We start from the raw sequence: 22,635 nt of genomic DNA on the forward strand, positions 1-22,635 counted from the left end.
ATGTCATCCTATATATCGCCCAGGCCCAGCCCTAGTTACACAACCTCCTGTACAGTTTTACTCGGACTCAGAATAAACTATTTTGTTTTAAGGTCAATATGATACATTTCCTGTTTGAACCTATAACTTAACTATAACCTAAAATGATTTTTATTCATGTGTTTAGCATCTGTATCTCAGATGCTATTGAGCACTATTGTTGTGCCTGAACGGTTCATTGAACGATAGTTCATGAACTCGTTCATATTTTGGGTGAACGTGAACTGAAAGTAGCATACTGTATTACTGCCTGATGAACGTTATTGTAAGCTCGTTCATTCTGGTGTTTGTGAACGTCACGCTCTCTCAGTTTAACTTCGTTCAACAGAGTGCCAGATTTCTATAGAGCTTTCCAGGCGAAACCCCGGCACAACGGTCCTTGCTCGGTTCCGGGCGACGGGTTCCGCCAAGAGTGACTATGTGAGTCAGAGTGAGTGCAGCGAGTGTGTGTGTGTGTGTGTGTGTGTGTGTGCGCGAGTGAGCGACAGTGAGTGAGTGAGTGTGTGTGTGTGCGTGCGTGCGTGTGTGCGAGAGCAATTGTGTGTGTGCGAGTGAACGATTGTGTGTGCGCGAGTGAGTGAGCGAGCTACAGTGTGTGTGAGTGTGTGTGCGCGAGTGAGTGAGCGAGCGAGCTACAGTGTGTGTGTGTGTGTGTGTGTGTGTGTGTGCGCGCGTGAGTGAGTGAGCGAGCGAGCACAGTGAGTGTCTGTGTGTATTTGAGTGAGTGCGTGTGTGTGCGTGAGACGGCTCGCGGTGACTGGTCGGAAAGCAACGTGTATTTCTTGTCCATCCACGACATGACAAGATTTTTAGGAGTCAAAATCGTGTAATCTGACACCGTGACTATCGTAACAGACACAAAATTCTTGTAATCTGAACCAGGCGTATGATCACCGTTAATCATCTTACCCAAACATTGGAGTGTCCGTGCTCAACTAGCAGAGGCGGCATCTATGCCGGTGAACCGAACAATTTTATTTTTATTTTGGCTCCTGCGATGGGTAGGGGGGCGTCCCATCCCTGTGCGTTGAGCCGACCAGATGAGCCAGTTGTTTCCAGTGCTGACGGTCTTGTGCCAGCTGCTCTGCATCCTCCATAGCAACTCCATGTTGTTGGAGGTCGCCCGCAAGGACGTCAAGCCATCGGGTGCGGGGTCTACCTCGTGGTCGTCTCCAGCCTGCAGCCTTCGGATCAAACTGGAGAATGGCTCTTGTCGGATGGTCAGGAGGATGGCGGAGGACATGGCCAAACCAGCGGGTGCGACGTTGCGCAGCCAGGCAGGATGCTCTGGGCTGGCATGTGCGGGCTCTAAGCACTTGATTGGAAACCCGCTGGGGCCACCTGATGTTCTCGATGGTTCTGAGAGCCCTGCTATCAAAGCCATCTAATCTTGCAGCCAGTGTCTTATTTAAGGGCCAAGTCTCCGAGCCAGAAAGCAGGATGGAGAGTACTGCTGAGTTGTAAATCCGGATCTTCGTCTTGCGTGAGATGGTCTGGTGCCGCCAGAGTGGTTTCCAGAGAGACTGCAGGGCTGATGCAGCCAGGGCTCTTCTGCGGGTAATTTCTGGTTTTAGGTCCCCGTTGTCTGTCACTATGGATCCCAAATACACAAAGTTCTTGACAGGCTCTACAATGTTATTGCCAAGCCGCAGGGAAGGTGGATGCGGTCCATCACCGACATACATGAACTTGGTTTTCGTCCAGCTCACCTGGAGGCCAAGCTTCTCAGCCTCTTCACTGTATATGCCCAGAGCGTCTCTCAGCTGACTGTAGGACGTGCTGAGCAGGATGGTGTCGTCAGCGTACTCCAAGTCAGTCAGGTGGTAACTGCCGAAGTTCACTCCGGGGACCCGCTCACAAACCCTGGACATCAGATGGTCAATGATGCAGTTGAAGAGGTCAGGAGCAGCCACGCAGCCCTGGCGAACGCCACTGGAGATGGGAAACCAGTCTGAGTCTCTGCCGTTGATACGGACACAGCTCTGAGCGTTGCTATAAAGCAACTTGAACAGGGCAACGATCTTGGGTGGTGCTCCAAGGGCATGTAGGATACTCCACAGTGAAGTATGGCAGACGGTGTCAAAGGCAGCCTTAAGATCTATGAACCCGATATAAAGATGGCGATCTTTACGGAATTCATAGGTCTTCTCTATCAGCAAGCGAACGGCGGAGATTTGGTCTGTTGTGGAGCGATTAGGCATGAAGCCAGCCTGCTGGGGACGGCGGCTGCTTCTGATGGCTGGGAGAGCACGGGTGAGCAAGATCCTGGTAAAGAGCTTGCCGGGGATGGAGAGAAGGGTAATGCCTCTGTGGTTGCCGCAGACTAGCCTGTCACCCTTACGTTTCCAGAAGGGCAAGATGACTCCTCTGGTCCAGTCGCTGGGAATCCTCTCTGTCTCCCACACCTCATTGAATATGTGGGTAAGCCACTCGACGATGCTTTCACCGCCTGATTTTAGCATCTCAGCGGTTATTGCACAGATGCCGGGGGCTTTCCTGTTGTTAAGTTTTTCCAGAGCGGCTCTGACTTCCTCAGGTGTGACAGGGTCTGTACTGCAGACAACACTAGGGGCTGCAGCGTTAGCGGCCGATGAGATGGCGGGATCAGCCGGGAAGGTACCGTGCTGCAGAAGGAGGCTGAAGTGCTCTTTCCAGCGTTCGAGGCAGTTTGCTTCAGTTGCTATAAGGTTGCCATCAGAATCTTTCACCAGGGCTGTCTTGATGCGTGGGCCATTACGGGCTTGGCGCAGCAGACTGAAGACACGGCTCATGTTGTTGTTATTGGCCGCGGACTCTAGGTGTTTAGCTTCTGCTTGCCAGAACTTCTCCCTATCCTCAGCTATAGCCACATTGCGCTGGCGGTTCAGTCGCTGATACAATGAAAAACCGAACAATGGTATAATGATTCAATTCGACTCCCAAGACAAGACGATGCTCACCCGACTGGCCAATAGGATCGTGGCCCCGCCCATGACACAATTCTCACAGTCAAAGCAGAATCCTGAAATTGAAAAAGAAATTGCATCGAGAGCAAAGAAAAGCGTTTTGAGAGAAACACTTTTTTTTTTAGAGACAAAATGTTTTCACACTGATAGCAAAAAATATATATTTGAGAGTTTTTTTCAAAGTATTTTGAGAGAGATTTTTTTTCTCAGAAATAATAAAAAAAAAAATCTAATTTATATATTTTTTTGTTCTGAGAAAATACTTTCTCTCAAAACTTTTTTTAGTCTCAAATATTATTATTTTTTGCTATTGCTATGAAAACTTTTTCTCTCAAACTTTTTTTTCTCTCTCAGATCATTTATTTTCTTGCAAAGACACAATTCTCTCTCCATACATTCCGGCTCTTTTTCGTGAGCCGGCTCGTTTGACTCACAAACGGCTCTTTAAAAAATATATGTTTTAACTCGCTTAAAGTCCACCACACAACTGTGCAACGTGAATATTCACATTTTTAATTGTCCATAACAACCCAAAAACTAGCCTGCTTGCCTTGCACATCTAATTAATTGGCAAAGTTATGACTGACTATTTTTCTTACCTTCTTTTTTTTTACTTTTTAATGTGGATATTATTGAGCTTGTATAAGTTTAGCTCTTGCGTTCTTCTGAACACCTTGCGCTGCAATTGCCCGATGTCATTTCTGAGTCATATCAGACCATAACTCTCTTTTAGATGCCTATTCCACAGTGGTAGGCTACGATTGGCTGTTTTAAAATAGAATTAATATTGAAACAAAATAACAAAATAACCCAGGCGTCTCATCTAAGGGACGTTTAGGGGCGGATCTAGAAAAATATTTATGGGGTGGCGAGAGGGGGGCAGGAATTTTTGAGGGGTGGCAAAATATGGCAGACGTATATATACTAAATTTAATCACAGTTAAATTGGCCATAACTTTTAATTTGTTGCTGCCAATATGGATAGGTATCATTCGATTCACATTAATGGAGCAATCGTCAGCAGGTTTATTAGACTGCTGCCTCTTTAAGACCAAATGCAGATCTAATCATTATTACGCATCATATTTTCTCCCAACTATTAACGCCCATTCTTAATCCTATTGTATTTGTTATTTCCCCAGTTGTAACCTAGTTTCATTGCTGTGATATCTGAGAGGAATTGGATTTAATAGGACTGCTTAGCTAATCAAATGATCGATCTCCTAACTGGCACTGTATTGTGTGTTGTAACGTAACGTCGGCGTAACGGCGACCATCAATAAACGTTATGGATACAAACAATATTTTATATTTTTTATTAAGCTGTTCTTGTCTTTACTAAAATAAAAATTAGGCTAATCAAAGGGAAGAGTGCTCTTACAAATCACGAGGGAGCGATTTGACCGCTGATTTTGGCTAACGTTATAGACTCGCTGTTTTTGCTGATGCTGAATCGTCTTTAGCATGCAATACATTCATTACAAATGTAACTTTAAGTTAAACGTGTATTTAAACTACACCTGTGGAAACTCACTTCACCTTCAGAGGCTCCGGGGCAGCTCAGTCTCTCCAGTCGGGTTGCAAGACACTGCGTACTGCAGACAGATGCACTGTGCTGCTGACTGCCCTGTGCCCTGCTGCCACTGGTGAAATTTCATTTTCGCGGGGGTCGCTGCCGTGCGAGTGATGGGTGAAACCATTGTGAGGGGGAGGGGATTCTAAATCGGCGATTTCTGTTTGAGATGAGTTTGTTGCGGGTCTCCTTGGCCTTCAACGTGTAGCTATGAACATAAAATATACTTAAAAAATATTATCTGATTTATAAATGGGGTGGCAACAGGGGTGGCAAGACTGTATCCCAGGGGTGGCAGCTGCCACCCTTTGCCACCCCGTAGATCTACTAGCAGTGGATAATAATATAATAGTAATATCGGCCGATATTAGGCATTTTCCTAACTATCGGTATCGGCATTTATTATGGCCGATAAATTAATATTTAAAAAAATGCAGCGTGCGGCAGAGCATATGAGCGGAGTGGAGCGGTGAGAATCTCGGCTCATTGCTCACTGAACTGTTCACCCCACTGCTCCCCGGCTCAAAGCTACATCAGGCTGCTCTGCTCATTTTCGCTCAGCGCTCAACGCAGTTTGCTTCGCGCTCCACTCAAACCGCCCCCCGCTCGCTCCAAAAAAAGGAAAAAAATCGACATGTAGGCTATATCACTTGTAGGTCCCCAACCTTTTTTGCGCCACGGACCGGTTTAATATCAGACAACCGGCCTTGAAGGTGTGTGGCGGATAAATACAACAAAATAAAATGATACGACTGGCATAAAAACTGGGGTATTTTTTTAAATAGCCTATAATAATAAATGTGAATCCAATGTGTAGGCCTACTCGCAACTTTATTAACAGCGTCCGTCCTCTAACATCGCGCAGGCAAATGAGAAAGTCTGAACACAAACAAAATGCCCCCAAAAGAAAAAAAAATCTCTATGTTTTCAGTGCTGATGCGTTCATGTAACATGTAAGGGTGGCGCTGCCAATAAAGCACCTAAAAGCTGTCACAACGAACCGGCAAAATTAATGATTATGAAAAATATAGCAGGAGACATTTTAATTTTTTTTTATGTCTGTCGGCTGGAAATGCTGACTCGTGATCTTCGCAGTAGTGAACGCGCCTGAGAGAAATGCACATTTCATACGGGAGAGCAGTCTGTTTTCTTTCGTTTTGAATTGTTCCGTTTAAAAGTAGACATTTCAAGCTTTATATGTCTCAGGTGTGTGAGGCAAGTAGGCTATACGCTGAGTTTCGGTTCATTCATGAGACAAACTCCAGGTTCACGCCGGCGTCTTCGTATCGTGGTTATCTATTTTCTAATATATTTACTTCTTATTAAATTCAGACAATTGGTTGATGAAATATTGATTAAAATATAATAAAATAAGATACAATTAATACAAAACGAAATTAAATTTAAAGACAGGCTTTGTGCTTTCTGTTTGAGGTCTCAGTAAAAGTTTTAAAGCAGTTTTAGTGCCGCTTTCAGAGTGCTCACGTCCGTAACGGAGAACTGTCCCGTTCATAACACTTTTTTTTTTTAATACATTTCTAAATAAATGCGACTTATAGTCCAGTGCGAGGCTAGGCCTATATATGTTTTTTCTTCTTCATGGCGCATTTTTTGACTGATGCGACTTATACTCCGGAGCGACTTATATTGATAGACTACACCTGTATATGAATTCTCATTTTACTTTTTGAAGTACTTTTTGAACTCCATTATTGAGCCGAGTTTTGCCTGAAAATAGTCTACTGTTGATGACTGTCCAAGACAAATGGATTCAGGGTCAGGCTTGACTGAGCATGCTTCAGACTCGTGGTGTGAGCGGAGTGAAATTGGAGCGGGAAATGCGACGCTCCGTCCTTTTGAAATTGCCACTCTGCGCTCTGTCCAAGATCCGCCCGCTCGCGCTTCCCGCTCGCTCCCGCTCCACTCCGCTCACATGCTCTGGCGTGCGGTGATGTATGTAAGGCTGGCGCTGCCAATAAAGCACCTAAAAGCTGTCACAAAGAACTGGCAAAAGTGGCAAAAAATAACGTCCGCGTCCGGTGTAGACACAGTGTTAAAGCTCATTCTGCTACATTACAACATCAAGCAATATTCCAATAATTTATATAATTATAACACTTTATAGGGCCATTTTGCATTAAGAGTAGCCTAGTTTCACGTTTAGTACATTTTGCTTACTACTTATTTAAAATAGTATAAAACTACTGTACATATGTAATTATAAACGTTTTCATTATGATATTATTAATTTTACTTTACTAAAAAGATCTGAGTTCTTCCTCCACTGGTAGATATTAGAGAAATTAAGATTAAAAATAGAAGATAAGGTTTTGTCAGTGACACTTTTGATATATTTATTGATACAAGTTATGTTTTAAATAACGTGACTAAATTAAAAGACAAAGTCGTTAGTGAAGATTATGCAACAGTATTTATAATATAATATAATATAAAATGCAATGCAAACTAGTTTGGTTACAGCTCAAATTCTCATTCTATCATTCACCCTGCCTCCATTACATATCTTTGCCACACAAGTGTTTGATCACCATTTGAGTGATCATTGCAAAACGTTTATATATTTATTCTGTTTATACTGTGTATTCTATATACAGTACCCATCAAAAGTTTGTACACACCAATTGGAAAGTGTGTCCAAACTTACTGTACTATAATACACATAAATAATATTGCTACTGTATTATAATATACACATAAATAATATCGGCCGATATATCGGTATCTGGCTTTTTTTAATCGGTATCGGCATCGGCGCCCAAAAAATCCATATCGGTCGGGCTCTAATATTTTTATGGTTAGCCTATACCTGGCCACACATTTGCACTTCAGATACCATGAGCTAAATGCTTCTCTTTTGGAGGGGAATTTAAAATATCATGTGAAATATTTTGTGTAAATATTTGTGGGTTTTATTCATTTCATTTTCAAAATGCTCCTCGTATGAACACACTGACTGAAGAAGAGAAACTGTACAGGTTTGTAATGACGTGAGGTTGAGATGAACAAGATTTCGTTTCATATAATACAGTGTAAAAATTCAGTCTGTATATTGAGAAATGTTTAAAATTCCATTCATTTAGTCATTCACGCTTTACTGTTACAAAAATGATTTTTCCCCATTTAAAAAGTCATGCAGACAGCCAATTAAATCTTAAAATTTGAAACATGAATGTCATTTTACATTATTTTATTTTACTTTTTGTTTTTAAGGATTTGGAATGAGTATTTTTAAAACGAACAGTTTTTATCTTTATTATTTCAGCATAAAACTATTTTAAGTAAAGTGAAGTGAATTTGTTGTTGTTCATATAAACACACTGACACGGACACTGTTGATTTGAATATTGAGTTTAATATTGAGGAATGAAACAGTTTCCTCTATACAGTATGGCAGCTCATTGTGTGTCTGTTACACAGTATTAGATCAGACAGACTATTTTCTGCATGTGGTTAGAAGTGTTCAGAAGGGGACCAGAGGGTCAGCCACGGTTTTAGGGTGCTGGATTCTGAGCACAGTCCGTGTCACGGTAGTGCCGGCAACAGTGACAGATATCATTGCATGAACGCACTCATCTGGTCCGACTTCCACCTGAGAGAGAGAGAGAGAGAGAGAGAGAGAGAGAGAGAGAGAGAGAGAGAAATCCACATGGGTTTAATTTACAACTTTTAACACATTGTCCTCACCAGACGTGACACATCATAGCATTAAGTGATAAAACTGATCTTTTCCATCGAACTTCATTCACTCTGGCAGTGATGTAAAATTGTCCATGACAGGCAACATGAGATTTGCAGAGTAGATCTGTGTGTGTCCAGCAACAATACAAAGTTGAGAGAGGCCTTATGCGCCAGAGAAACAAGCGCGCAGCCATTTTTAGAATTTTATGTTTGAAATACAAAGTTCTGTCATGAAACTCTAGATGACGCAGGTCCCTAACTCAGTTAGTTAGCGATCACATCATTATCTACATAGTGCATCGTATTGGTTGCTGTGGCATCAGCGGCCAATGCTCATCATACAAATACTTGGCATTGTTTGCCGTTAGCAGTGCCGTGTGCTTTCAGAAACCCTCCACCTTCCCCAGCTCCACCTGTATAAATGAGGTATAGGGGTTATTTTATGTGTGTTATATATGCAGCAGCAGCAGCGTAGCAGATCTATTTCGCCAAGACCAAATACATTAATATTGCCAAATCCATTCCCATGCCAATCTCTCCGAGAGTTGTCATGACAGAACCTCCGTGTTTGTGATAACTCTGTATATTTGTATGGCATCGCTGTCGAAGAGTAATTAAGCTGGCAAATTATTAGATTTACTTGTAAATAATTTTGAGATCGTAAAAGGAAGAGTAAAGAGGTTGAAGAGTTAAGCATTTGTGTATAACTTTGTATAATACACTCATAACTCATAAACGGGATAAGTGTTACAAATTCTCAAGTTCAAAAAAAAAAACTGTCATTTACCTTGACCACATATTCTGTTCCTACTTCCAGGATCTGAGAAGCAAAGCTTAAAGGAATATAAACTTTATATTTGGTTCCAGCCTTCGCCTCTATGGTGTTCCTCACCTAAATAAATAGACAAACATTTTATGTTAATCTACATTATTATTATTATTTTAAAAAGGTCTGAGTTTATTAGTTTAGACAGCAGAAAACACATATAAAAGAATTAACATTAAGTGAAAAGTAAAGCCGAGTTCTCGTAAAAATGACAAATAATTTCCTCAACACATTTTACAGCACCAAAAATTATGACTTGGCTGTGTTTTAACAAAAACTGCATTTTCTGAGTGGTTTTCTGTCTCCTACCTTATTGCAGATGTCAGTCACCTCTGGAGTGACAGACGTCACTGGGGTCCATGGTACTGACATTGTTGCAGTGTGCTGGTGATCAAAGTCTGGATGAAATAAACTGTATTATCAGGCAGTTTGTCTCACAGACTGATTCTGATCCACTATTTATGCTTCCAAAATCGCATGATATCAGTCGTCATTGTAATTCCATGTGATCACATCAAAGAGACTGAATGAATAGGCGGAGTTTCACTTTGGGGTGTTGTGTAATATTCAGTTCCTGTGGAAAACTGTATACATTAATATCATGATATTTCCCCTATTGTGGGCGTGCCCTTGAGACAACATGCAAAAGAATGGAACTGAAATGATAAATCAAATCGCAACTTGCTTAATGGATTATTTCCAAAAAGTTAATGAAGTTTCGATGTTAAACGGTTCACATTTTCAAATATGTAATAAATCGTCTGAGCTGTGTTACCTGATTGATTACAGGCATTCAGAGAAATAAGGACTCAACAGAGCAAACAATAAGTGAATAACCTATAGGTCAAAAGGTTAAATGTTTGTTTCAAAGGAACCCAAATGTCTTACACCAACCAGTTTAACAGCTCTTCTGATCCCCTCAAGGATTAAAATGTCAGCATTATAATGGACAACGTGAACATTATAAGAGAGGCAGACATTGACATGATACAGGCTATGGAATGCCTGTTTGCAGTCTTTTTACTTTTCAATGTGCAATACCCGGTTGACATTAAGCACACAATGACTTTTATTTAAAAAAAATATGCTTAAACTTGACATGACACAAGAACACCAATATGTATAGTCAACTTTTGTAAATTTTAGTGCTATTTAATTGATGTTTTAATTGTTCATGTATTGTTTTTTATCTGCATTGTGATTTGTTTTTCCTCATTTCAGAGATACATGTAAAAGTTAAGTACTGTATATGTACATACAGAACATAAACAAACGTATGTATGTTTATTGCAAAGTGAAAATGCTTAATTGCTTGTATGCAGTGGCGGTTCTATATTGAATTACACCCTGGGCGAGATCCCCTTCGAGCACAATTTTATTTCTCAATTGCACAAATCCTTCATTAGAAAATTTGTAAAACACACTTAAGAGAATCCAGTTATTTAACTATTGCAACTACAACAGGAAACACACTTTTTAAGGTGCACAATCTCCACCTCCAACATTGCCAAAAGACAATGAACACAATTCTGCACATGATATGACAGTATAAGTTATCAGAACTTCAATAAATATTCAGTAAATGTGCCAAAAATATATACAATCATATATATAAAAATATAGGCTAACAAGAGCATAGTAACAAAATCAGTCAACTAACTGATTTTAGTTGATCATAGTTGATCATAACTAGAGGACTACATGAAATGGCATGCAAATTTCATTTCATGATTATAGTGACCAAAATTATCACGGTTATCACAGAATCCTGTTCAAAAAGTACTAATACAGTGAAATCCATTTACCAAGTTTTATGTCGAAAACCAGCAAATAACAAATACAATAAGCATCAATTTGCACTTTTTGTTTACATAAACATTAAAATAATAACATTAAAAATGATGGACAGATTTTAAAGTAGTGTCTTGCAACATGTTATCTACTAACATGTACAAGTTTAAATACAGTTTGGACCAAAAAAAAAAAAAATAAAAAAAAAAAATATATATATATATATATATATATATATATACACACATACATAGTCAAGTCAAGTCAAGTCATCTTCGTTTATATAGCGCTTTTAACAATAGAGATTGTTCCAAAGCGGCTTTACATTGATAATAGGAAAATAAAGTAACAGAGATGGTTTTGGCTTTATAGCAGCTCTAGAATAAAGTTATTGTCCAGCTAAAGGTAGTTTTGATTGATTCACTTCTGTCGCTCGCAACGATCATTAGTTAATTAAGGAGAACTTTGGGGAGCAGATAAGCAGTTAAATTTAAACATGGACCGTTACCGTTATACACACACCAGACCACATGAAGAGTTGCAAGATGTAGATGTTGACCATGTGAATGTTACTCCTCTGAATGTTGCTCCAAGGTTACCAAGGGTTTCAACCAGTTTAGGGCGGGGGGCATTATTGAATAGTATGCTAGAGCATGACATGATCGCTACCCCAGTAGGGCCCCCACCCATCACGAACACAAGTCAGTCAGGTGTAAGATGTGACTCACCAGCCTTTCATAGCGAGATACATGGTTCTGTTGGAGGTGACCAACCAAACCAGTGGCAGACTATGGCAGACCTAATGAAGCAGTTAGGCAGTGAAATAGGTAACCAGATCGCTGCCAGCTTGTCATCAGCAGGGCAAAATGCCCAGAAAGAAAATGCCCAACAGTCCTCAGCTCAGCCTCCTGACTGGTCAAACCTCAATCTAGTTCTCAGACATCAGGATATCAAAGAACCTCCGACATTCAGAGGTGACAAAACTGACAGATGCAGCCCTACGGAGTAAACCCCTGGAGAGTTGGACTGCTAGGGAGGTTCAAGCACTGATAGAAAGCCATCATAGAGACAAGCAGTCAGCCAGTGTGGAAAGAGTATTACAAGTTGAAGAAAAGCCCTCTGGTGCCTGGTGTATGACACAGCAAAAAGCTTCTGGCAGTAGTCAGTCCAGTGGTCTTGATCCAGCTCTGCTTGGTAGAGCGGTGTCTCTCCTAGAACAGATTCTCATCTCACAGAAGGGGCAAGATCCAAAAACAGAGCAAGTCAAAACCTCGTCTGGGGAGTCAAGTGAATATTCAGGTTCCTGTAGAGTTTGTAAGGCCCTTGATCACACAACAAAGACACACTGCTTCAAAGAAGGACTGTGTTTCAGGTGTTATGAGACTGGACACAGAGGTTTCGAATGCCCCAAAAGAAAACCAATCAAACGGGAAACAACCAGAATGCCTTCTGATCCCGAGCGGCCTTTAAACTAGAAAGCCCACACTGCGAGGGGAATAGTGTGGGTACCAGCCAACCAAAATCCCCAGAGAATTTTGTTAATGTACAGACCAAAATTGATGACAGCCTGACTCAAAAGGCAGACAATGAGAGTGAAGCAAGTACCTTTGAGAATAGTTGTTCACACTTCCTTCAAGAACCGATCTATACAAAAGTGAATGATGAAGATGATCTTTTCCGTGCACCTGCGTTAGTCGAGGGAAAAGTAGAACTCTTAGCCCTTGTAGACAGTGGATCTGTAACCTGTACCCTGAGTGAGTCAGCTGAGCGCATACTTCAGGATCACAGTCTTATTTGTGATAATTTGAGTAAACCCACAAAGAAAGTGCTGACTGGATGTGGAGGCAACCAGACAAAGCCAAAATGTGCATATGAGCTAAATGTAGATTTGCTTGGGTGCAAGATGACTGTGAACTTTTTAGTTGTTCCGGGTCAAGAGGATGACATGATAGTAGGCTCTAATGTTTTAAGACACGTGACTCAGCAGGTCAAGAATACAAATTGGTACTGGGAAAAAATCTCACAGCCTGTTAAAGAAAACAGTAATGACCCGCTCCTCAGTCTACTTTCTAATGTCGACCGTTGGCACGGAGACAGGATGCCAAAAAGAGTTGGCACTGTGTTATTAAGACAGTGTGTGACACTGGAGCCGCAACACGAACATATAGTCTGGGGAAGGTTGAAAGAAGAAGTTCCATTGTCTGTTGGGAGTACTGTAATGGTAGAGTCCTCAACTTCCAAATCTTCCCCACGGAACATTATGATTGCTCGTAGCGTGTGTCCATTGTGGGCTGATAAGTGGATTCCTATAAAGGTGATAAATATGTTGGATCGACCAGTAGTGTTACGTCGGAATGCAAAGATTGCTCAGGTGCACCCGTGTCTTGCTCTCGAAGAGTTAGAGCTTAGAAAGTGCATGAATGGAGAATCAAGAGAGGTCCTTCAAAATGTTGTTCATGTTCACAAACCTTATGAAGAAGACAAGATGTTGCTAACAGACTGTGCAGCTGAGTTGCGAGAGCTGGGACTGACACAGATTGATATCGATTCATGTGAAGTAAATGACTTCTGGAAAAGGCAATTGGCAGATCTCATTGTGCAGTATGAGAGCATATTCTCCCGTGATAAGTTAGATTGTGGAGAAGTCAAGAATATTGCCCACCGGATACGCCTGAAGGACGAAAAACCGTTCCGACTGCCTTTCAGAAGGGTTCCGCCGGCTCATTACCACAAGTTGAGACAGACCCTGGATGAAATGGAGGCACGCGGTATCATCCGGAAGTCCAACAGCGAGTGGGCCTCACCTTTAGTCCTGGTCTGGAAGCCCTCTGGAGAATTGCGGATATGCACAGACTTCAGGTGGCTTAACCAAAGAACAGAGAAGGACGCATATCCACTGCCTCACCAGGCTGACGCCCTTGCATCCTTGGGGAATAACTGCTTTTTCAGCACCATGGATTTAACATCGGGATTTTATAATATCCCAATCCATGAGGAGGATCGCAAGTATACAGCGTGCACAACGCCAGTGGGTCTTTATGAATACAACCGGATGGCTCAGGGATTATGCAACAGTCCTGCGACGTTCTCTAGAATGATGACTGCGATATTTGGAGACCAGAATTACCTGTCTCTCCTTTGCTACCTAGATGACTTACTGGTGTTTGGGAAGACTGAGAAGGAGGCACTCGACCGCCTCGAGATGGTATTTTCTCGGCTTAGAGAGCACAACCTCAAATTGTCCCAAAAGAAATGCTACTTCATGAGGAAGACTGTGAAGTTTTTAGGTCACATTGTATCAGAGAATGGTATTGCAACTGACCCAGCAAAGGTATCTGCAATCAGTGAGTTTAGGGTGGCGGATTTGATGGAGCAAGATGGAAAGACTCCATCACCCACAAGGATCAAATCTTTCCTCGGAATGGCTAATTATTATTCTCATTTCATAGAGGGTCTCTCAGCATTAGCCAAGCCACTGTTTAAGCTGACCGCTGGGCAGAAGACCAGAAAGAAAGGTGGGAAAGATCGCTCCTGTTTTCCCAAACCCAAACGTTTGAGTCCTGAAGACTGGACTGCAGAATGTGACCTTGCTGTGGAAAAGATCAAACAGTCGCTCACAGACACAGCTACTCTAGCACATCCAGACTTTAAGAGACCATTCCTCTTGTCCACCGATGCATCTATGGATGGGTTAGGTGCGGTTTTGAGTCAAATACCGGAGGGAGAGAAGAAGCCCCGACCAGTAGCCTTCGCGAGTGAGGCCCTGTCGAGGGCTCAGTCCCGTTATCCAGCTCATAGATTAGAGTTTTATGCTCTAAAGTGGGCAGTTTGCGAAAAGTTCGCTCACTGGTTGAAAGGGACTACGTTCACAGTGCTAACGGATAACAATCCTTTGACGTATATCATGTCTAAGCCTAAGTTAGATGCCTGTGAACAAAGGTGGGTATCCAAGCTGGCCCCCTTTGACTTTGACTTGAAATACATACCCGGAACCCAGAACATTCCTGCTGATCTATTGAGTCGACGTCCCTTTGCCAGAACTCTGGAAGTCTGTGAAGCCTTGGAGAGTAAGGCTCATCATGTAACCTTGGAATCGGTTCAAGAAGCTTTCCGATTGTCAGTGAATGTACTCCATCAAAATTCCGAGGATAGTGCTCAGAGTGTCCAAGTTGGGAGCTTGAGTCAGATAAGAAGTGAAGGTGTGAAAGCTATTTTTGAGTCCTGTCTAGATTGGGAATCCAGCAGACCTGTACGTGGTGTTCAGCTGACCCGCTGTGCCAGCAGTTTGGTTCATGGAGGAGTGGATACACTCTCAGTCTTTTCGATGGAGGAAATACGGGGAAAACAGAGAGCTGACCCCACCGTCGCCCGTGTGATATCCTTTGTTGACAGAAGACGAAGACCATCACGAAGAGAGAGGGATAATGAATCCGCTTTGGTATTGAGACTGCTGAAACACTGGGAAAAGTTGGAAGTCAAGGACAGTGTTCTTTACCGCAGATCCAAGGACAGGGTGGGAAAAATCGAGCCCGATCTCACGGGAAAACGTACAAATTCTACGAGGTGGCTTATTCGTACGAATTCATACGACCTGGCTCGTACGAATTAGTACGATTTTTGCAAAATCGTTCATATTTTACGAATTGGCCAATTCGTGTGAATTCATACGAATGACCTACCCCTGACCCCGCCCCTAAACCTACCCATCACGTGGGTTTAGACAAATCGTACAAATTCGTACGAGCTAGGTCGTACGAATTAGTACGAATTAGCCAACTTTTTATCATTCGTACGAATTGGTCGTGAGATAGCGTTGGAAAAATCAGGTACCAGCTTGTACTTCCTCATTCTCTGAGAGCTGCTGCCCTGAAAGGGACTCATGATGATGCCGGTCATCAAGGACAAAGTAGAACTCTCCACCTGGTGCGTCAGAGATTCTTTTGGTCCGGTATGGATGCAGACGTCAAAAGATATGTCTCTCACTGTAAGCGCTGTGTAGTCGGGAAGACTCAGGAACCCGAGGCTAGAGCACCTCTTGAATCGATCAAGACAAGTGTGCCGCTGGAACTTGTATGTGTAGATTTCTGGTCTGCAGAAGGGAGACATGGGGAAAATGTTGACGTTCTTGTTATAACGGACCACTTTACGAAGTTAGCCCATGCGTTCCCTTGCCCAAACCAGACAGCTAAAGTTGTGGCTCAGAAGTTGTGGAATCAGTTTTTCTGTATATATGGTTTCCCGCAGAGGATACACTCAGACAAAGGAGCCAATTTTGAAAGTAAGTTGATCGCTGAGTTGCTGTTGGTGTCTGGTGTCCGCAAGTCCCATACTACTCCTTACCACCCGATGGGCAATGGGCAAACGGAAAGATTCAACCGCACACTTGGAAATATGATTCGCTCCTTACCCCCTCGGTTGAAAGAGAGATGGCCTCAGATGATACAGACACTTACGTTTTCCTACAACTGTACCACTCATGAGACAACGGGATTTGCACCATTCTACTTGATGTTTGGCAGGGTGCCTAGGTTGCCTGTAGATATCATGTTTGGGAGTGCCCTGAGGAATGAGGATGTGCAGACTTACGATGAATATGTGGAGACTCTTCAGAAGGATCTTGGGGAGGCGATGAGGATTGCTCAAGGAAACACTACAGGAGCCCAGAGAAGGCAAGCAAAGGAGTACAATAAGAAATCCAAAGGTGTTGCCTTGGAAGTTGGAGATCGAGTCCTTCTGGTGAATAAGAAAGAAAAGGGAAAAAGAAAGCTTGCGGATGTGTGGGACTCAGTGGTTCATGTGGTGACATGGAAAGACCCTATGTTACACATCTACAGGGTTGAAGATCCAACCACAAGGAAAAGTAAGGTGGTTCACCGTAACTTCCTCCTTCCTGTAAACTTTTTGCCCTTGGAGGAGCCAGGAGTTGAGTCCACAATGTTCTCCACAGTCTCTGAAGAAGAAATAAGTGAGACAAAAGACCAAGGACATAGATCTCTGTTAAGTTCTGAAAGGGAATCAAGGAGCAACAGGATAGCTGCTTGGGTCTTACAAGGCCAGGGCCCAAAACCATCTCAGCCTGTTAGGGCACATTCTGTTCAAGGACAGGGCACTTGGCAAGTCACAGGGGTTCATGCTTCGGCCTCAACAGATCACATGAGACATGGTGGCCCTTCGATCACCAATGAGGGGAGCAAACCCAGCAAATTGTCTAGTGATTGTGATACAGATGACGTCCAAGAAAGTGAGTGGAGTGCAGACGATTTGAGCAGTGCATCCGAGTCAGATTCGGCCAGTGAAGGCATTGATGAAGAAGAAAGGCCTGGAGGGTCTGTGAACAGTCACAGTGTTCAAGCAGAACCAGTTACCATGCCAAGGGAATCTAGCTCTGATAACAGATCAGATCATTGCTCAAGGGTTCAAGCCTCAAGTAGTAGATCTAGAGTCACACTGAAAGCTTCCCCAAGAAAAGTGACAGGGTCAGACACAATCCCAAAAGCAAGTGAGAGAACTGTGAGAACCAGGTCAGGCAGGTTAGTGAAACCTGTTAAAAGACTGCTTGAGTGCATGAGCATGATATTATCTGAGCCAAATCAAAGAGATCCATTAGCAGAATTGTTAAGAGTTCTTTCCAGTTTTGTGGGGAGTTAGATTAAGCTCTACAAATATATGTTTTATTTTCGAAAAGTGATTAGAATTATGTAGAGGAAAACTTTAAGAGGAATTGAGAAGTACTTCATTGAGGAATGTATGTTTATATGTATAAGGGCATATTTCTCCCAAGCAAAATGTTTTGCTATTCGATTGAATGACTGACGTCTGGGTATCCCTCTTTGAAGGAAAATATCTCACCTACGGCTTTAAAGTTTGCTGAAATTTAGGAGGGGAGAGTGTAGTGTTTTGAGTTTTGTGAACATTCCAGCAAACTTTGTCCTCCCTCCCAGAAATATATAAAATCTATTTCTATTTTATTTTTGTGTTTCTGGACACGTTTTACTGTTTGTATCCTATACAGAATCTAGGAAAAAATTTACGTTTTTGTTTTAAAATGCTGTATTAAGTTTTATAGTTGAGTGATGTCATTTCCACTGCCGAGTCATCCAATCGCGTCTCGCTCAATGCTCAGAACAGCTTTGGATTTGAGCGAGACAGGTATGTTATAAATGAGCTCTGAAGTAAAGTGTTTAAATGTAAGAAATTAAGTAAAATTGTCGACCAATATCGGTGGATGACTTGTTTTAATGATGGATTGAGTCACTTAGTGTGCTGGAATACTAATATTTTTGTGCATATTCTGAGTTTTGTGTTAATTAGCTCTTAATATGTTGGTTCAAATTGCCGCCCGCATGCCATTTTGAACGGCGGGTTTCTAACTAATATAGTTCATAAATATTACTAAAAAGGGTGGATTACTTTCATAGAATATCATGCAGTTACCTTTGTCGAAGTATATTGTCTTTATCTGTCTAGTATTGTGTACTGTGTACTTGAAATTTTAGTTTAGAGCAGATGCAGTTACAGTGTTAATGGGGGAGGAGTTCACTATTCTCTTTTCACACTCCTCACAGAGATCACAGAACTGAGAGTGTGTCGAGTGTATTAACCCTGTCCTGTCTTTAATAAACTGCAGGTATGTAATATTGCAACAGAGAAAATACCACTATACGATCATATGTCATTGTAATGTTAGATTGAAACATATTTAAATGTATTTTCAAAGTATTTCCAAAGTATCAAATATATACATTGAACATTTTATTATATGCATTTATTATATATATATTGTCTTGATTTGAATATGTGTCTGAGATGTGTTATATGTAATTTGTGATGTATGTTACGAAAGAAAACAAACAAAAAGAATGTTTTGTTAATGCTTTATTAGTTAATGTGGAGAACAGCTTTGGATTTGAGCGAGACAGAGATCACAGAACTGAGAGTGTGTCGAGTGTATTAACCCTGTCCTGTCTTTAATAAACTGCAGTGATCCCCCGAAGAGCCTGGTGTCGGTGGTTCTTTTGTGGTGCCGGGTGAAATCCGCTACACCAGTTGTAGTCTTAAATAGAGTCAGATAAATGCATTAAAAAAATTCTTTGTTTTGTTTATGTTCTGATTATAGGTTCAAAATTGCAGCAGTACGTTTCAGACATACAATTATTTATAGAATATTTAAGTAACATTGCACATATGTGGATCAATGGAAATGTGTTTTATCCTGAAAATAAAATCCCCCACAATATTTTTCACCCGCAAACTGACTATGTACTTGTGTTAGTGCAGATCACTGTTATGTTATTTAGTCTAATTACTGAAAAAGGCTTCATTGATTCATTAGATCTACTGCAGTCACATTCTAATTATAATTTATATAGCGCTTTTAACAATATAGATTGTTTCACCATAAAGCTTTAAATGATATACTCACTATTCTTGTATGGTCTTGTAAATCTTGTAACATCGTGATTTCTTCAGCAACACAGCAGCCGTCTTCTTTCTGACAAGACTCTGAAACTAAACTGCATCATTAGGGGTGGAGATGGTTCCCATAAATGTATAAACACACACACACACACACACACACACACACACACACACAAAACAGGGGCGTAGTTTTGGTTTGAACATTGGGGGGTTTGAAGTGTGAACCATTTAGCGGGTTCCCGGGTCATGCTCCATCATGAGCTTTATATTTTTTTATCTATTTTTTTATTTTTAGGAAATGGTGTTTTGTAGTATCATCTTGCGTTGATAACATAACTGCAATAAAGTAATTGCCTAGTTAACAAATACTTGTTTACATAGGATATGATGTATTTATTTTATTTAAGCACCTAAAAACTTCAGCTTGACAGAACTTTCTAAATCAAAGTGCCATGATAGGTCAAACTAACTTAGTTCATTTTGGTTATTTGGGGGGTTAAGCCCCCTCGATTCAAAGAGAGTCAGCATTGAAATGGGCCCTGACACTGACTGATTACATAGAGATGCCAGAAGTGTCTACTTTGCTCAGTGTCAGTGTGGAGTGTCAAAAATGTAACAAACTATTAAAGTATTATATAACAGTGGAAAAGATTCAGGAAACTCCAAGGCACTCTCTTTAGAAAGGTTTAAAAGCCTTTATTGTTATGGCTTGGTCATTTTAAACCTTTATTAAAACACTCCGACGCGTTTCGGCATACAAGCCTTCGTCAGGGAGTTGACGATTTGACGATTTTTTTTTTTGCCAAACACAGTTACAGCAGACAGAGAAAATGTGATCAGATGGTGTTGGTTACTTGTTGATCATAAAGATAATGTAGTGACCTGGGGCCCGTTCTTCATATGTCGCTAACTCAGTTAGCTGGATTTGATTGTTGGCGATTTGGCATGATCTTGGATTGTTTGGTTCTTCAACGCTCATCCTGGACTTGCTGTCATAGCAACAGGTCCGTAAACTTAAACCTGCTTGCGAGCAGGCTTATTTCATGTAGATTAGATTGCGGCTTTGTAAGCGGAGCTGATACGGGAAGTCCTTTAGCACAGCGCGATAGTGTACTTTCTGAGAGATATATTTTTTTTCTCGTGACTCGTGAGGGTGTGGTTTACATTATCAATTTGTTGGAAACGCACATTAATGTTCGACTCGTCGGAGTCTGGCTTTAACAACAGCACAAACTGTGTGCATTGCCCTAAGATTCTTTGCGAGTGGCTCTTTCCTTTTCACTATTGGAGATGCGGGGAACTTGATGAAAATAGCTGTCTGTCGTGTAATTTGCAGTTTACCTGGCGCTCAAAAAGTTGTATGTGTTTTTTTTTTTACCAGCTGAGGGACACTGGGCTTTCGCCTGACGTTGTTGAGACCATTCTAAGTGCTAGGGCTTCCTCCACTAGAAAGAGTTATGCCAACAAATCTTTGAAAGGTGGTGTGTTGTACATAATGCAGATCCGGTCAACTGCCAGATTGCTTCAGTTCTGGATTTTTCTGCAGGAAAAATTTTCAACAGGCACATGCCACGCCACTCTCAAGGTTTATGTGGCCGCTCTTTCAGCTTGCAACGCCTTGGTTGACGGGGTGCCACTCGGGAGACATCCTCTGCTCGCTAGTTTCATTCATGGGGCAAGACGACTGAGGCCTCCTGTAAGAACCAGGATCCCTTCATGGGACTTGGCAATAGTCCTAGGGTCTGGTTGAGACTCCTTTTGAACCTCTAGAATCAGCGTCTGACAAACTTCTGACTTTAAAGATGGTTTTTCTTATGGTAATAACTTCTTTAAAAAGCAATGTTGTTTTCGTCAACGATGACGATAACGAAATGATTTCGTTGACGCACCTTTTTTTATGACGATAACGCGACGATAACTAGCTAAAAATGGCTCTAAGGTGACTAAAACATGACGAGACGTTTTCGAGTTTTCGTTGACGAGACGAGACGGAACGAAAATGATTAAGTCTGACGTTCACAATGCATGTCATTTCTGCCTGTTTTGCGTGAAATCTGTCTGTTTTGAGCTAAAAAAGTATCAGCAATGCTGCCGCTTCCTATCCTTGTTTTGGGTACGCCCACCACCCGGCTGCCGCCATGCCGCACACCAGATTCCACACAACAACAACACACCTGCGGCTGCGGCTAGTCACTCGCCACACATCTTCGATATGAGGCGCCAGACTGGACAAAAGCGAAACGAACTGCGCAAGCGAGCGACAGTGCGCGAGAGAGACCGAAAGTGCGCGAGAGAGACCGAGTGTGTCTGCGCACGAGAGAGACCCGAGTGTACGCGAGAGAGACCGAGTGTGTCTGCGCGCGAGAGAGACCGAGTGTACGCGAGAGAAACTGAGTGTGTCTGCGCGCGAGAGAGACCGAGTATGCGCGCGCGAGAGAGTTTAGTAGGCTAATTGGTACAAAGTAATATAGAATTATTATATAACTTAGATTAAAACATAAATTATAACATAAATTATTTAACTAATTATATAATAAAGCCACAATTGCCAAAGTAAGAATGTTTTTATTCCTGGCTTTTTTGGAGTAAAACAGTGATTCCACTGTTACCACTTTATCTGTGTGTAATGTTGTAGTAGCTCAAAGTTTTTTGCTGTTTAAACTGTAAACCATTCCTTTATTACTGTGATTACTGGTGAAAATAGCCAATGTGCTGAAATTTTAGAAGAGCATCAATTCATGGAAAAAATATAACTTGAAATATGGGGATAAAAGGTTTCTGCCCAATGCGACAATGAAGTACAGCTTGGCAGCACTGCATCTCCATCAATGAGAAAGTCTAGTTTATTATGCAAAGGTTTTAAGGTTAACTGTTGTTTTATGAATTGCAACACTTGCTACAACCTGTCAAACCTAAGCCCATTTCCAATACTTTTTAACCTAAATTAATTTGTTAAAGACTACTTTTTTTTTTTTACTAAAATTGACTAAAACTTGACTAAAACCTTTTTGCGTTTTCGTCGACTAAAACTTGACTAAAACTATCAAGTTTATAAGTGACTAAAATGTGACTAAAACTAAAAAGCATTTTCGTCCAAAAGACTAAAACTAAGACTAAAACTAAAAGGGCTGCCAAAAACAACACTGTTAAAAAGAATTGGGGATATGCAGGCTCTGTCGATCTCGCCATCCTGCTTACACTTTGCCCCAGGAATGGTGAAAGTGATTTTACATTCTCATCCTGACTGCCTGCCTAAGGTTCCTTTTTCGACTGTACATCCTTTCACACTTGAGACCTTCTGCCCTCCGCCGTTCAGAACGCCGGAACAGGAGAGATCTCACAGA

At 41.6% G+C, this 22,635-nt stretch overlaps 1 long non-coding RNA gene across 1 annotated transcript; it reads right to left on the minus strand.

Annotated features, from left to right (window-relative positions):
* Positions 1 to 7,908: 7,908 nt before the first annotated feature.
* LOC308690648 lies at positions 7,909 to 10,167 on the minus strand. Its single transcript, XR_014030172.1, has 3 exons — positions 9,392 to 10,167; positions 9,044 to 9,148; positions 7,909 to 8,167 (listed from the first exon to the last, which is right to left on the minus strand). It is a non-coding gene; the product is annotated as an uncharacterized lncRNA (long non-coding RNA).
* Between the last annotated feature and the right edge of the window lie 12,468 nt (positions 10,168 to 22,635).

Source organism: Scardinius erythrophthalmus (assembly GCF_964197995.2).
Source record: "Scardinius erythrophthalmus genome assembly, chromosome: 5".
NCBI classification, from domain to species: Eukaryota; Metazoa; Chordata; class Actinopteri; order Cypriniformes; family Leuciscidae; genus Scardinius; species Scardinius erythrophthalmus.